Below are 12,546 nucleotides of genomic sequence, written 5' to 3' on the forward strand. Positions count from 1 at the left end.
GTTTTTCTTCAGCTGCAAGACGGGCGGATTGTTCACAAGACGGACGGATTCTGTGAGACGGGCGTCTTTCCAGAAATCCGCTCGGATTCTTCAACAGTCAAGAATTTTTGCAATTTCAGCTCAGCCCAAGACGGGCGTCTTCTCATCAGGACGCTCGGATCTTCTTCAGACGGGCGGATTCTCAGGAATCCGCTCGGATTGGTCCTTGTGTACACGGATTCAGTTCCATCCGTGCACAAACGCATTCCCTTATCATTCTTTCTTTCTTTCTTTCAAATCTTGTGTTCTTCATTGTGGGGGCACTACTAAGGCATGAATAGCCTAGGCAATTGCCATCCCCACACTAAGGTAAAGCACTACACATCAATTAAAATCATTAGTCCCTCCCTCACTTCTCTCTTACATGACAATTATTTTGATCAAAGTAAAAATAAATCCAAAAATGACAAAAAATGCAATATAAAAATTGAAAAGTAAGTTAGGGGGTTAGAAATATTTACAAGTGGTGGTTTAGGGAGGACTCCACCAAACTCTCATTCTTGATGAGATGTCAAGGAGGCATGTTCAAGGTGTTGTTGATGTTGCTCAACACCTTGAAGAAGTAGTCAAAAGCTTGTTCATTGTTATGGTAGAGGTCCTCAATAGACCGTGGTTCTTGTTGTTGATCATGATCGATGGCATGCCTAATGTAGGGATTAAAGATCCCTTCAAATTCATCGTCCCAAAGACCACAAACTTCATTGAGTTGATCATTGAAAATCTTTTGCTTAGATGGAGACAACTCTCCCAATTTCTTCTCTTGGCCAATGAGGCCATCTTCTTCTTCCTTGGTTGATTTTGATGAGCTTTGCAAGCTCTCCTTGTCAAAATTCACTTGCTCTTTGAATGGAGCATCTTCAACTTTCTTCCTCCATTGGAGTTCCGATTTCTTCTTCTCATCTTTCCGGCTATAATGATGAATCATGAAACATGGCTCATGCAAACGAGGAGCTCTCATGGTCTTGTCAAGATTAAAAGTTATGCTTTCATCTCCCACTTCTAGAGTGAGCTCTCCATGTTTCACATCAATCACCGCACCCGCGGTGTGTAGGAAAGGTCTTCCTAAGATGATTGGAATGTTGGAATCTTCCTCCATATCAACTATGACAAAGTCCACCGGGATGAAAAACTTCCCAATTCGCACGGGGACATCTTCCCATATCCCTAGCGGTGTCTTCGTCGATCTATCGGCCATTTGAAGAGTGATGTTGGTACATTTAAGCTCTCCCATTCCCAACCTTTTACTTACCGAGTACGGCATGACACTCACACTAGCCCCTAGATCACATAAGGCTTTGTTGATCGTTGTGTCGCCAATGGTACACGGTATTGAGAAGCTTCCCGGATCCTTTAATTTTGGAGGTGAACTCCCTTGAAGTATTGCACTACTCACCTTAGTGAAGGCGATAGTCTCAAGTTTCCGGATTGACTTCTTCTTTGTGAGGATATCTTTCATGTACTTTGCATAGGCCGGAACGTGATTGATTAATTCCGTGAAAGGAATTGAGACTTCTAAGTTCTTCACAATTTCCATGAACTTTCCAAGTTGATCATCAAATTTAGGCTTGGCTTGACGACTTGGAAAAGGAAGTCTAATCACAATGGGCTCCTTCTCTTTGGCCTTCTCTTCATTTTTCTTTGAGCTTTCTTCTTTTGATGATTCCCCTTCTTGCACCACAACTTCATTCTCACTAGCTCTCACAACTTCATCCTCAACTTGCTCCTTCGGTGCTTCATACCTTGTACCACTTCTCAAGTGAATGGCACTAACCGTTTCATGTCTAGGGGGGTTACTTTGAGGTGGTAATTGCCCCTTTTGTCTTTGTGAGCTAGAAGATGCTAGTTGAGTTAATTGTGTTTCCAACATCTTGGTGTGAGCTAGAATGTTGTTGATGGTGGTGTCTTTTGCTTGGCTATCTTTTTGCATTTGGGTGAAAAATTCTTGTTGATTCTTTTGCATTTGGAGGACCGCTTTTTGGACATCAAAACCTTGGTCATTGTGGTGATTGTATGGGTTTTGATTTTGGTAACCTTGGTTTTGATTGAAAAAGGGTCTTTGATTTTGATTTCTCATGGGTGGTGGGGTGTATGATGTTTGAGGGTTTTGAACATTTTGGCTTTTGTATGAGAGATTTGGATGGAACTTGGTGTTTTCATTGTAAAAATTTGAATAAGGGGTACCACTTTTGTATGCTTGGAAAGCATTGACTTGCTCGGTTGTTCCCCTACATTCGCTTGAGTCATGACCCAAGGTTCCACAATTCTCACATATCCCGCTTGGGATTGATGAGGATGCCGTCATGGCATTAACATGATGCTTTGTTAATTTTGAGTTTTCCTCAAGTCTAGCCATAGCTTGTTCAAACTTCAAGTTGATTGTGTCAATGTGAGCACTAAGTTGAGCACCCAATTGAGTAACGGTGTCCACTTCATACTTTCCTCCTCTAGTAGCCTTGCGAGGCCTACTATATTGCGAATTATGGACCGCCATTTCCTCAATCTTGTTCCATGTTTGATTGTCATCAACTTCGGTGAACATTCCATTTGATCCCATATTGAGAATGTTCCTAGAATCTTCATATAAACCATTCCAAAATTGTTGCACTAAAAACCATTCGCTAAGTCCATGGTGAGGACATGAGCGACAAATACCTTTGAACCGCTCCCAAGCTTCATACAAAGACTCTTCATCCCTTTGCTTAAAACCCGTAATTTGAGCTCTTAGCATATTGGTCTTTTCCGGTGGGTAGAATTTTTGGTAGAAAGCTGGAGCTAGCTTCTTCCAAGAATCTATTCCAAGGGTGGCCTTATCAAGGCCCTTCAACCATTGCTGTGCGGTGCCGATTAACGAAAAAGGAAATAAGACCCATCTTATTTGGTCTTGAGTCACGCCCGTTTGAGAGATAGCTTCACAATAATCACAAAATGTTTCCATATGAGAATGAGGGTCCTCACTAGGCATTCCCCAGAATTGGCTCCTCTCAACTAGTTGGATGAAGGCGGACTTGGCAATAAAGTTTCCGGTAAGATGTTGTGGGGTAGGAGTACCATTTGGTAGATCCTCCTCGGTGGGTATAGAGTGTGACGAGAATTTAGGCATTGTAGGTGGATTTTGTGTGGTATTGTTTAATGGGTTCTCTTCTCCTTCTATTGCGAAAGGATTGACAAACTCACTAGTGGGTTGAACAACTTCACCAACACCTCCCAAATTCCTCCTAACAAGTCTCCTATTATTCGTCAAGGTTCTTTCGATTTCACGGTCAAAAGGTAACAAATCTCTTTGTAACCTTCTAGACATGCAAAATATCAAACAACTCAAAAACAATTAGAACAAACCTTGAGGAGTTTTACTTCCCCAAGGTGAAGAAAGACACAACTAAAAACAATAAAAGAAATCTTAAATCAATTAAACACCGTCCCCGGCAACGGCGCCATTTTTGATCGGAGCCATTTCGTGTTCACAATTAAGCATATGTGGTCGTTGGTCAATGGTCGATACAAAACACAATTTATATTTCACAAACAACTCTACAATTAGTAAAGAGGCAAGTAAAGGTCGGATCCCAAGGGACGGGTATTGAAATGAAGATTCTATTGTAACTAGTGGTGTCTAGGGGTGTCACAAATTGGGTTGATGTAGAAGGTTACTAAACTAAGATAGCAATGGAAATAAACTAACAAGGTAAATGAAATAAGGGTGTAAACAATTGATTAAAAGCACTAGGGTGTCATGGGTTCATAGGGGAATCATGGGATATGATCATACAAACATGTTCTCAAATTATAAGCAAGCAATTATTGTTGTGATGGATTGAGTTGGGTTATATCTTACAATCCTAGGAAAGTTTGGGTCCGGAGCCGAATCTCTTGGATTGTACAACACCTACAAGTCGACTTAATCTTCCCTACTTAACACATGCATGGTCTAACAAGACTCGAGTTGGGTTATGTCTTACAAGCCAAGTTGAAAGGATAGAAGATGATAGTAAATGCAAGGATTCATAGGCTTAGCATTTCATCAAATATAACATGTGCATGTATTAAGATCAAAACAAGCAAGCAAATAAGATATGAAAGCATATTAATTTAAGCATGAATCATTCCCCATGTTGGTTTCCCTAATCACCCATTAAACCCTAGCTAAGAGACTACTCACTCATTATCATATTGATCATGCTAGAGAGGTTGTCAATCATACTAACATAATGAAACATGATGAATAAATGAAAGTAATTAGCAATAATTAAAAAGGGATTAAGAGATTATACCTACTAATGATTCCAATAATAAAGCAAGAATAATAGAAGTACTTGAATCCTAGATTGAGAGGTTGTCAATCTCCCAATAATAACCCAAATAATCTTCAATTACCCAAAATAAAGTAAGAACAAGAGAGAGATTAAAGAACTAAAACTTGGATTAAAACTTGATTAATATTTGATTACAATATTGAAGAGAGATTTGATTGATATTAACTACACTAATTATTGATAAGAAGAACATGCTCCTCTAATTAGACTAATGGGGTATTTATAGTGAAAATTAGGGAGGATGAATTAGGGTTAACTAAGGGCTAAACTAGTAATTACACTTTTTAAGTTGAGCAAGGAGCCTCCGGGATTATCCGAGAGAAGGGCTTCTCTTATCGATGCTTGAGGAATGAAAACGTCTTTGTCTTTGCGATCCGTGCGGATGGGAGTCGGGACGGCCGGATCTGGCTGAAGGATCCGAGCGGATTCTTGGGCAAGACGCTCGGATCGGGCGAGGGGAATCCGAGCGGATTCCTTTGCGGGACGCTCGGATTGGCGAGGACGGACGGATTCTCTACAATCCGTTCGGATTGTAGTTCAGCAACTTTCCTTCTTCTTTTTCTTCCCTTTTCTTCATGAATTCCTTGAGGATTTCCTTGGGGACTCAAGGATCCTTTTCTCAACAATGCTCTTCTACTATGCTATGTAAAAAGGCCTTCTAGTCTTGTCTCTCCTTGATGCTTGGTCATTGAATATGATCAATTTAGCCTTGTTTTGCCATGAAAATGCAAGATTCTTACTCCTTTCCTACCAAGGGATCAAAATCTCAAAGAATATGCAAAACAAAGAACTAAAGATAAGAAATGACCCAAATAGGCACTAAAAAGCATAGAAACAATGGTAATTCGGGGGCTAAATATGCGCCAATTATGGTCGCATCAGAGTAATGAACTGGAAATGCGTGGCCACGCTCGGATGGTATCTATGGTTGATAACTCCGGTCAATCAGTTATTCTCCAGATCGAGGAAACCACTCTCGATATGATCACTTGCAAGTACGACCCGAAAGACACCTTGCATTGAGTGGGAGATAGTAATAGGACAAGAGAATTGGTGACGCACACTTGTCGAGGATAAGTGGGAGATTGTTGGAGTAAGTGTCCCCGACAATAATGCGATCACAATTGTCGATCATATTGATCACACATTTAAATCTCATACCAAGAATACGAAAGGGATGATACATTACATATATAGTCAACTGGTCCACTCATATCGGTAATGATTGGCTGGCTAGAGTTTGACATTACTGTCGTGCGACGGTGGTGATCAGTTGATCCCTTGAGGTCACACCTAAAGGACGATTCCCTTAATTGAAAAGGTTAATTAATTGTATGTCGATACAGATTAATTAATTCCTTAAAATTGAGCAAATTATTATCATAGGAGAGAAAATGACATCTTATTATAATGTGATTAAATAAGATTTTATTTAGTAATTTAAGAAGTTATATTACTAAAATTAATCGGTGTTTGTGCGGACAACGGGGGCCCACGGGGGCGCTTGGGAGGAAGAGAACAAGCGTTTGCATTTTTGTGGAGTCGCCACCATTTTTTATGGGAAATTGGAACCGTTCGAATACCTCGTGCCATGTCAAGACACAAAGTAGAGACATGAACACCAAGCAATCGTTACCCTTAGCATTCTATGTCTAGAATGACTCTCGTGGATGCCAATGAACACGGATGTTCACAGAGATCTGGAGTAAGGGGTGAGGGTACGTATTAGGAAGCTCTTTTGATCGAACTCCTAATCCCGCCCGCCTCAATAGCGGCCTCTACTAATGATTAGGGACATCATTTATACTCGATATATCGTCGATTATATGCATGCAATGCAACATCTAAAGTTTAATCCTAACATGTGAGAATTAGACTAAGTCGGTGAACAATTAATTTAGCATACAATTAATGTCAAAGTAGGATTTAATGCTCAATTACATGTGAAAACATACAAGTGATACAAGAAATATTATAAATACAATAAATAAAATTACAATAATGAAAAATTACAATAATTACATTGGGTTCATTGATTTGTGTCGAAAATACCTTTAAAACGGATAATTTGAGAAAAAGAATAAAAGAAAGAAATAACGAACAGATTATTAGGTGATAATACGGATAATAGTCAATTAAACGTAAGCTAATTAAACTAGGTCAAGCAACAACGGAATTCAGAGACAGAAATCATCCTGGAACAGGCGCAGCAGGACTGCGCCTTTTGGAAGAGGCGCAGCAGACGCTGCGTCTGTTCCAAGGGTGAGTTCTGGCTGTGAAGCCGGAACTGCAAATTGTTAATATTCGTTGGTTAATTTAATGATCGATTAGCATATTCGACTCGGATGGAAGTGATTAATAGGTTATTTACATGTGATTAATGGTCATAAAAGCAACAAAACATGAATGAGACGGATGCAAACGAATTATTTACATGAATGAACGATTAATTAGTGACATGGGTGAATGAAATAGATTAAACATGACAAATTAATGACAAATTAATGACGAACGACGGATGAAAATATATCAAAGGTCGAATTCCAGAAACCCGATATGAACAAATCGAATTTCTACAACCCGGATTGAATTTAATGACGAAAACTTGCAAATATGAAATTATAAGGGATTTAATTCGAATTTTAATGACGAATAAAACGTGTTAATGATGCATAACAATATACATGTGAAATTATTGTGATTATATCAAAGATTTAACAAGAAACAACGAAAACAAAAAAGACGAACGAATTACAGAGGACGAAGGAAGAAGAAAGGAAGCGAGAGCTCGGCGGCCTCACGAAGAGGCGCGGCGAGGATCGCGCTCCTTCAAGAGGCGCAGCGATTCTTGCTGCGTCCTTTCTCGACGGTTTGTCTTCTGGAAATCCGTAAAAAGAGGTTTTAAAGCACGGTTTAGAAATCGGTTTTAATTGGTATTTTCGACACAAACCTTACAATTGATGATACAAAAAGGTAAATAACAATAAAGAAAGAGAGATATACACCCTCAGACTTACATGTTTGACGAAACGAGAAGGACTAAGTTATCGATTAGCGATGCTCGACTCGAACTATAATGCAAATATGAAAGTGCCCTCGTAAGAGGAAAACGATTAGATTAATTAAGTTGATTGATGTGGAGTTGGTCAAATTGGTCGGTCATGCAAACGAGGCTGGTACTCAGAAAGATCCGAGCTTACGTGGTCAAATGTTCAAGCACGTAGACGCCAAAAAGTAAGAACAAAGGTCTAGAATGCAAAGGGAGAAGAGAAGGGCGGACACTCGCGTGAGAAATATGAGGAGCGAAGGCTCCTATTTATACTAATTACGTGAAGGAATTAGGGTTTCGGAGAGTCTTTGGAAGTGAATCTCGGAAAGATATGAAAAAGATACGAAAATTACGCAGAAAGGACTGGGAAGAGGCGCAGCAGCCCATCTGCGTCTCTTGGAAGAGGCGCAAAGACTGGGCCGCTGCGTCTATTCCCAAGTGGTTTCCTCCTGCGGAAGAAAGATTTCCGTGTTTAAGTTATGGTAGGACGGAATATTTTGGTTTTCCTTAATATTTTGTATGAATATTACGGGAAATTGTTTACCAAAGAATAAAGATTGTGAAATATTTATAAAATATGGAATAGAAATATCCGGAACATTCCAGAACATTCTGACTCGGGATTTAATGGTTATCAGAAAATGAAGACGGTTTTAGGCCCGGACTCCAAATGTACTCTAATTACTGTCAAAATGACCGTATCGGCGCGTAGATGACAACTAAGAGGTAGACATCAGTGTTTGAGCAATCACTTGACGATAAACTTACGAATTGTCACAAATCGTTCCGCGTACCAAACATGCGGCCCAATCATCACCGGGTGGTTTGCGAGAGGTGCAGAAATGAGGTATCTACAGAGCCCCCACTTTGACTGAGGCTTGGACAAGGCGAAAGTCAAAGTATAGCCATCAGGTCAATCGAAGATTACAACCTGACGACGCGAGGCGGCTCAAGGGGTCTGAGCTAAGGACCTGTCGTCGGGAACATTTTAGAGTCTGTCAACTTCCGGGGAGGGTCGTTTAAAGTCCATTAGACTACGTAAGGAGGCTCGCCAGCCATAAGAAGAGACCATACCTGAGACTTCTTCTTGAGATGCTTCCGGAGGTGCATAGGAGCTAAGGGTAAGACCTAAAAGATATATAAGGATTGGTGCTAGGGTGTGGGGCCCTAATGGAAAGCATCGGCGGGAAGGAGGCCCGAATATAAGTTTAAACTATAGGGTAACTAAGGCTCGAGTGTAGGAACTCTACTGGTTTGGGAACTTATGGAGAACGACATCTTTATCGCACTCCGAGGGGAAACAAGAAATATTGTGAGTAGCAGGACACAGGCGGGAACTGCTGGGAGAAATCTGTTCGTGTTCAGCTTCAAACAAACTTCGGAAGAAATAGGGGCTGATGTTGATCTCCATGTCTCGAGAGGGAAAGTCTATCCGCTTACTCTCGTTGGGGAACATAATCGGGAATTAATCTCCATGTCTCGAGAGGGAAAGTCTATCCGCTTACTCTCGTGGGGGAAATATAATGAAGGCGTGTCGAAACACCTGTGAAAGGGATAAATACTCGTTGTGACAAGCAAAGTCTTGGAAGCGATAAATAACGTGTAATAGTCTGCTGTTGGCTTGGAAATGCGGGCCGGAACGAAAGATAATCGACAAACGGACCAAAAAGATAAAATAGCATCGGGGAAGAGGCGCACCAAAGATGGGCCCACAAATAACGAACTCATAACGAATTTTTGAAAACTCGTAAGGAGGGAACGCCAGGAAGAGGCGCAGCAAGAGCTGCGTCTCTTGGAAGAGGTGCAGCGCCTGCTGCGTCTGTTCCCAAGGGTGTATCTTCTGCGTAAAAACGCGATAAACAGAGGGATTATTTCATTTGTTTCGAAACACAAATCCTCCAAATTCTCTCTCAAATCCTAACCATTTATGCCAAGGTTTGATCCGAAAGCTTGCATTAATCATGACTAATCGAGGTATGTGTCTCATTCTTGCATTAATCTTCTATATTTGCTCAATTTGAATCGAAAAAATTAGCGTTTTCAACCCAATTAAATCGAAAATTTGGGGCTTTTCCCCCAAATGGATTTGCCTTGTGAAATTGGTATTAGAAATGGATAATTGGTAATATAAGGAACATAACCATGTATTTGGTAATATAAGGAGCATAACCATCGTCGTTATAACGAAATGCTGCCGAAATTTCGACTCGAACCCAGAACTAGGCTTCAAATTAGGCTTGACTTGACCCTAATTACCACATGAGTGATCGGGTTTGTGAGAATATGGCCAAAGATGGCGAGAAAAGAGCGATTTCAGGGCTTTTGAAAGCTCGAAAATCCCTTAACTAAGGCTCATTGTCACGTGACGCGGCCTAAATTTGCTTTAATATTGCAGGTGATGAGGAGCCTGCCGTGATCGAGGAGGCTTTAGAGCAGGCTTTCACCGCTGCGGTGATGGCTGCTGGGGACGAGGTCCACGAGGAGGAGGCTGTTGAGGAGGAGGAGGCCCCGAGACGGGCCAACGTTGGGCGAGGAGGTCGTCAGCTGAGGGGAGCACCGCGTGGGCTGAGACCTGGGAGAGTAGGCACCTGCTTTGGGCTGCAGAGGGTCACCTGTCCTACAGGACGGTGAAGAGCTTGCTAAATAGGAATTCACTACTCATCACTCATCTTCTTTCATTCATTTGTTCATATCTCTTCCAATTTTCATTCAAAACTAAAGATAGCTTTTGTTTCAAATCGCAATAGGAGGCTGGGAACATCAGGTCGTTCTCGGGTTACACGACAGCGATGGAGTGCTACGAGCGGCTGTCGGCGGAGGAGCGCGCCATGATCGAGCGTGGAGCGTTCGGTGCCTTGGTGCAGGCCTGGAGGGATATCGCAAAGAGGAAGCCGCGGGCTAACCTTAGCCTGGTCCGCGCTTTCTTGGACCGATTCTGGGATACGACTTCCAATTTTCACATGCCTTTTGGTGAGGTGGGAGTCACTCTGGAGGACTACGGCATGATTTGGTGCCGTGTGGGTGCGAGGCGTGGAGTGGCGGAGGCGCCATGAGGGTGGACTCGGCCGAGGCTAGGAGGTTGATCGGCTGGAACTTGTCGCCGAAGGCTGTCACAGTGCCGGGTTTGGTGCCCAGCTCCTACGTTTGAGACTACTTCGTGGGGAAGATCCCGGCGCTGGTGACGATTGACGGGAGAGAGATGGCTCCTCCTCCCTGTACAGCTGAGCAGAGGGCTCGTTTGTGGCTCTGGTGGTTTCTGTCTTCGATTTACCTCGGAGACAAGGGAGAGAGTCTGTCGACGAAGCTTCTTCCCTTCCTTTCTGACCTGAGCTCCCTAGGGCGTTGGGACCGGGTCAGCTCTTTGGTTTTGCGGTCCTCATCCGCTTCATGAGGGCCATGGTTCGCCCGGAGTTGATGGAGAAGGGGACTTCTCCTGGCGCTGTCGGACCGGGACTACTGTTGGAGGTATGAACCTTCATTTAGACCAAAATCAATTCCTTTCTTTATCGCATCACGAAAGATCGTTATTGACTATCTTGCTTTGCAGGCGTGGGTGTACTCCTACTTTCCGGGCCTCGCGCCCAAGAGGACGGACCCACCGGAGAAGGCCTATCCCGTGGTGAGGGATTGGGTGATGTGCAGGACGAAGAGGAAACGTTCTTCTCACGGTGTCTACCGGCGGGACGTGAACGCTCTTCAGCTAGACAACGTAGGCATCTCACTTATATTCATTTGCTTCTTCATTGCTTTTAAATCGATCATAAGAATGATTCCTTGTTTATCTTGTCCCAGTGGGTGCCCAGGCCTTGGGCGGAGTACGCTGGAGCGCCTCCTTTTGTGGCTGAGGTCCTTCGGCCTAGGAGCTCGAGCCGGCTGCTGTTGAGGACGTCGATGGGTCCTGTGTGGTACTTGGGTGAGCGTTTGGCTCGTCAGTGCTCTCGGGATGTGTTGATGGTTCCAATCGATCCTCCTAGGACGATGTTCAGGGAGCCTTATGAGGCAGAGAGGGAGGCCGACTTGGCTGGCGTTAGTGGTGACGCCCTCCTTCTTCCTGGTGAGGACTACTCGGCGTTCCTCTACGGGAGGTTGGCGTACTGGCCGGTTGTGGTGAGCATCTTACTCTCCTTTAATTTTGATTTTGAGAATATGATGAAAGATCATCGATTAATGGGAAATATTTGACTTTGCAGGAGGTTGAGGCGGCGGGCATCGAGCCCCCAGAGTACCCCGAGACCCTCGAGTACACTGACATGACTGGGAGGACGACGATCTCCGAGCTGCGTGACTTTGACGTGGCTGTGACGGATGCTGGCCTGGACGATTGGCAGCGTCTGATTCGGAGGGTGAGTCTCTAATTTGCATAATTTTTGTGTAAGAACATATTTGGTTGAACTCATTCAATTATTGAGAACTTCCTTTTTTGAAAATGCAGGTTGCGCCGTCTCGGTTCGTGGCGTTATGGAGGGTGGCCAACCGGCTACGAGCTACTACCGTCGAGGCACTTGTCGGCGGTCGAGGTCGTCAGGTATGAACCTTGTGCCTATTTCATTTTTGAATTATTGAATTTTGATTTTCCAACTTTTCTTGTAATTGTTTGAAATGATTGACATGAGCCAATTTTGTTTTTTTGCAGGGGGACCGCGAGCTGGAGCGAGAGTTGGCTCAGTCTCGGAAGGAGACAGCTCGCTTGTTGAGGGAGCTCGAGGTTCGGGACGCCGAGATTGCTGCTCTCGCGGCAAGATTTGCGGAGCTGGAGGGTGACCAGCAGTAGTTTTGTTTAGTTTTTTGTTTTTTGTTGGCCGTATTTTGCACATTTGTACATTTTGAACCTTCATTTAGAACATTTCGGACTTTATTTGGGGCGAGAGCCCCCAGTTTGTTGTACATTTTCCCTTTTTGGTTGTATATAAGATGGCCTGAGTGCCTTTGCTGCTGGTTGTGTTGCTTGTATCTGCAGGTTAGCTTTGAACAGGTTTGGTAGATGACGGTTTACGCCGTCATGCTGCCGAAATTTACATAGAAATCACGCAAAACATACATTTGTATATACACCTGGCCTGAATTAGCGCAAAACGAAAGACTCAAAAGCACGCAAAAATGCAAAAATTTTGCCGGAAATGACCGGACGGTAGGGAGGGTTACCCCTAA

At 43.2% G+C, this 12,546-nt stretch overlaps 1 non-coding gene across 1 annotated transcript; it reads left to right on the forward strand.

The window, feature by feature from the left end:
* The first annotated feature begins 2,660 nt into the window (after positions 1–2,660).
* On the forward strand, positions 2,661–2,767 carry LOC141650686 (small nucleolar RNA R71). The gene has a single exon (XR_012546705.1). It is a non-coding gene; the product is annotated as a small nucleolar RNA R71 (small nucleolar RNA).
* Positions 2,768–12,546: the final 9,779 nt, after the last annotated feature.

This window comes from Silene latifolia, chromosome 3 (assembly GCF_048544455.1).
Source record: "Silene latifolia isolate original U9 population chromosome 3, ASM4854445v1, whole genome shotgun sequence".
Lineage (NCBI taxonomy): Eukaryota > Viridiplantae > Streptophyta > Magnoliopsida > Caryophyllales > Caryophyllaceae > Silene > Silene latifolia.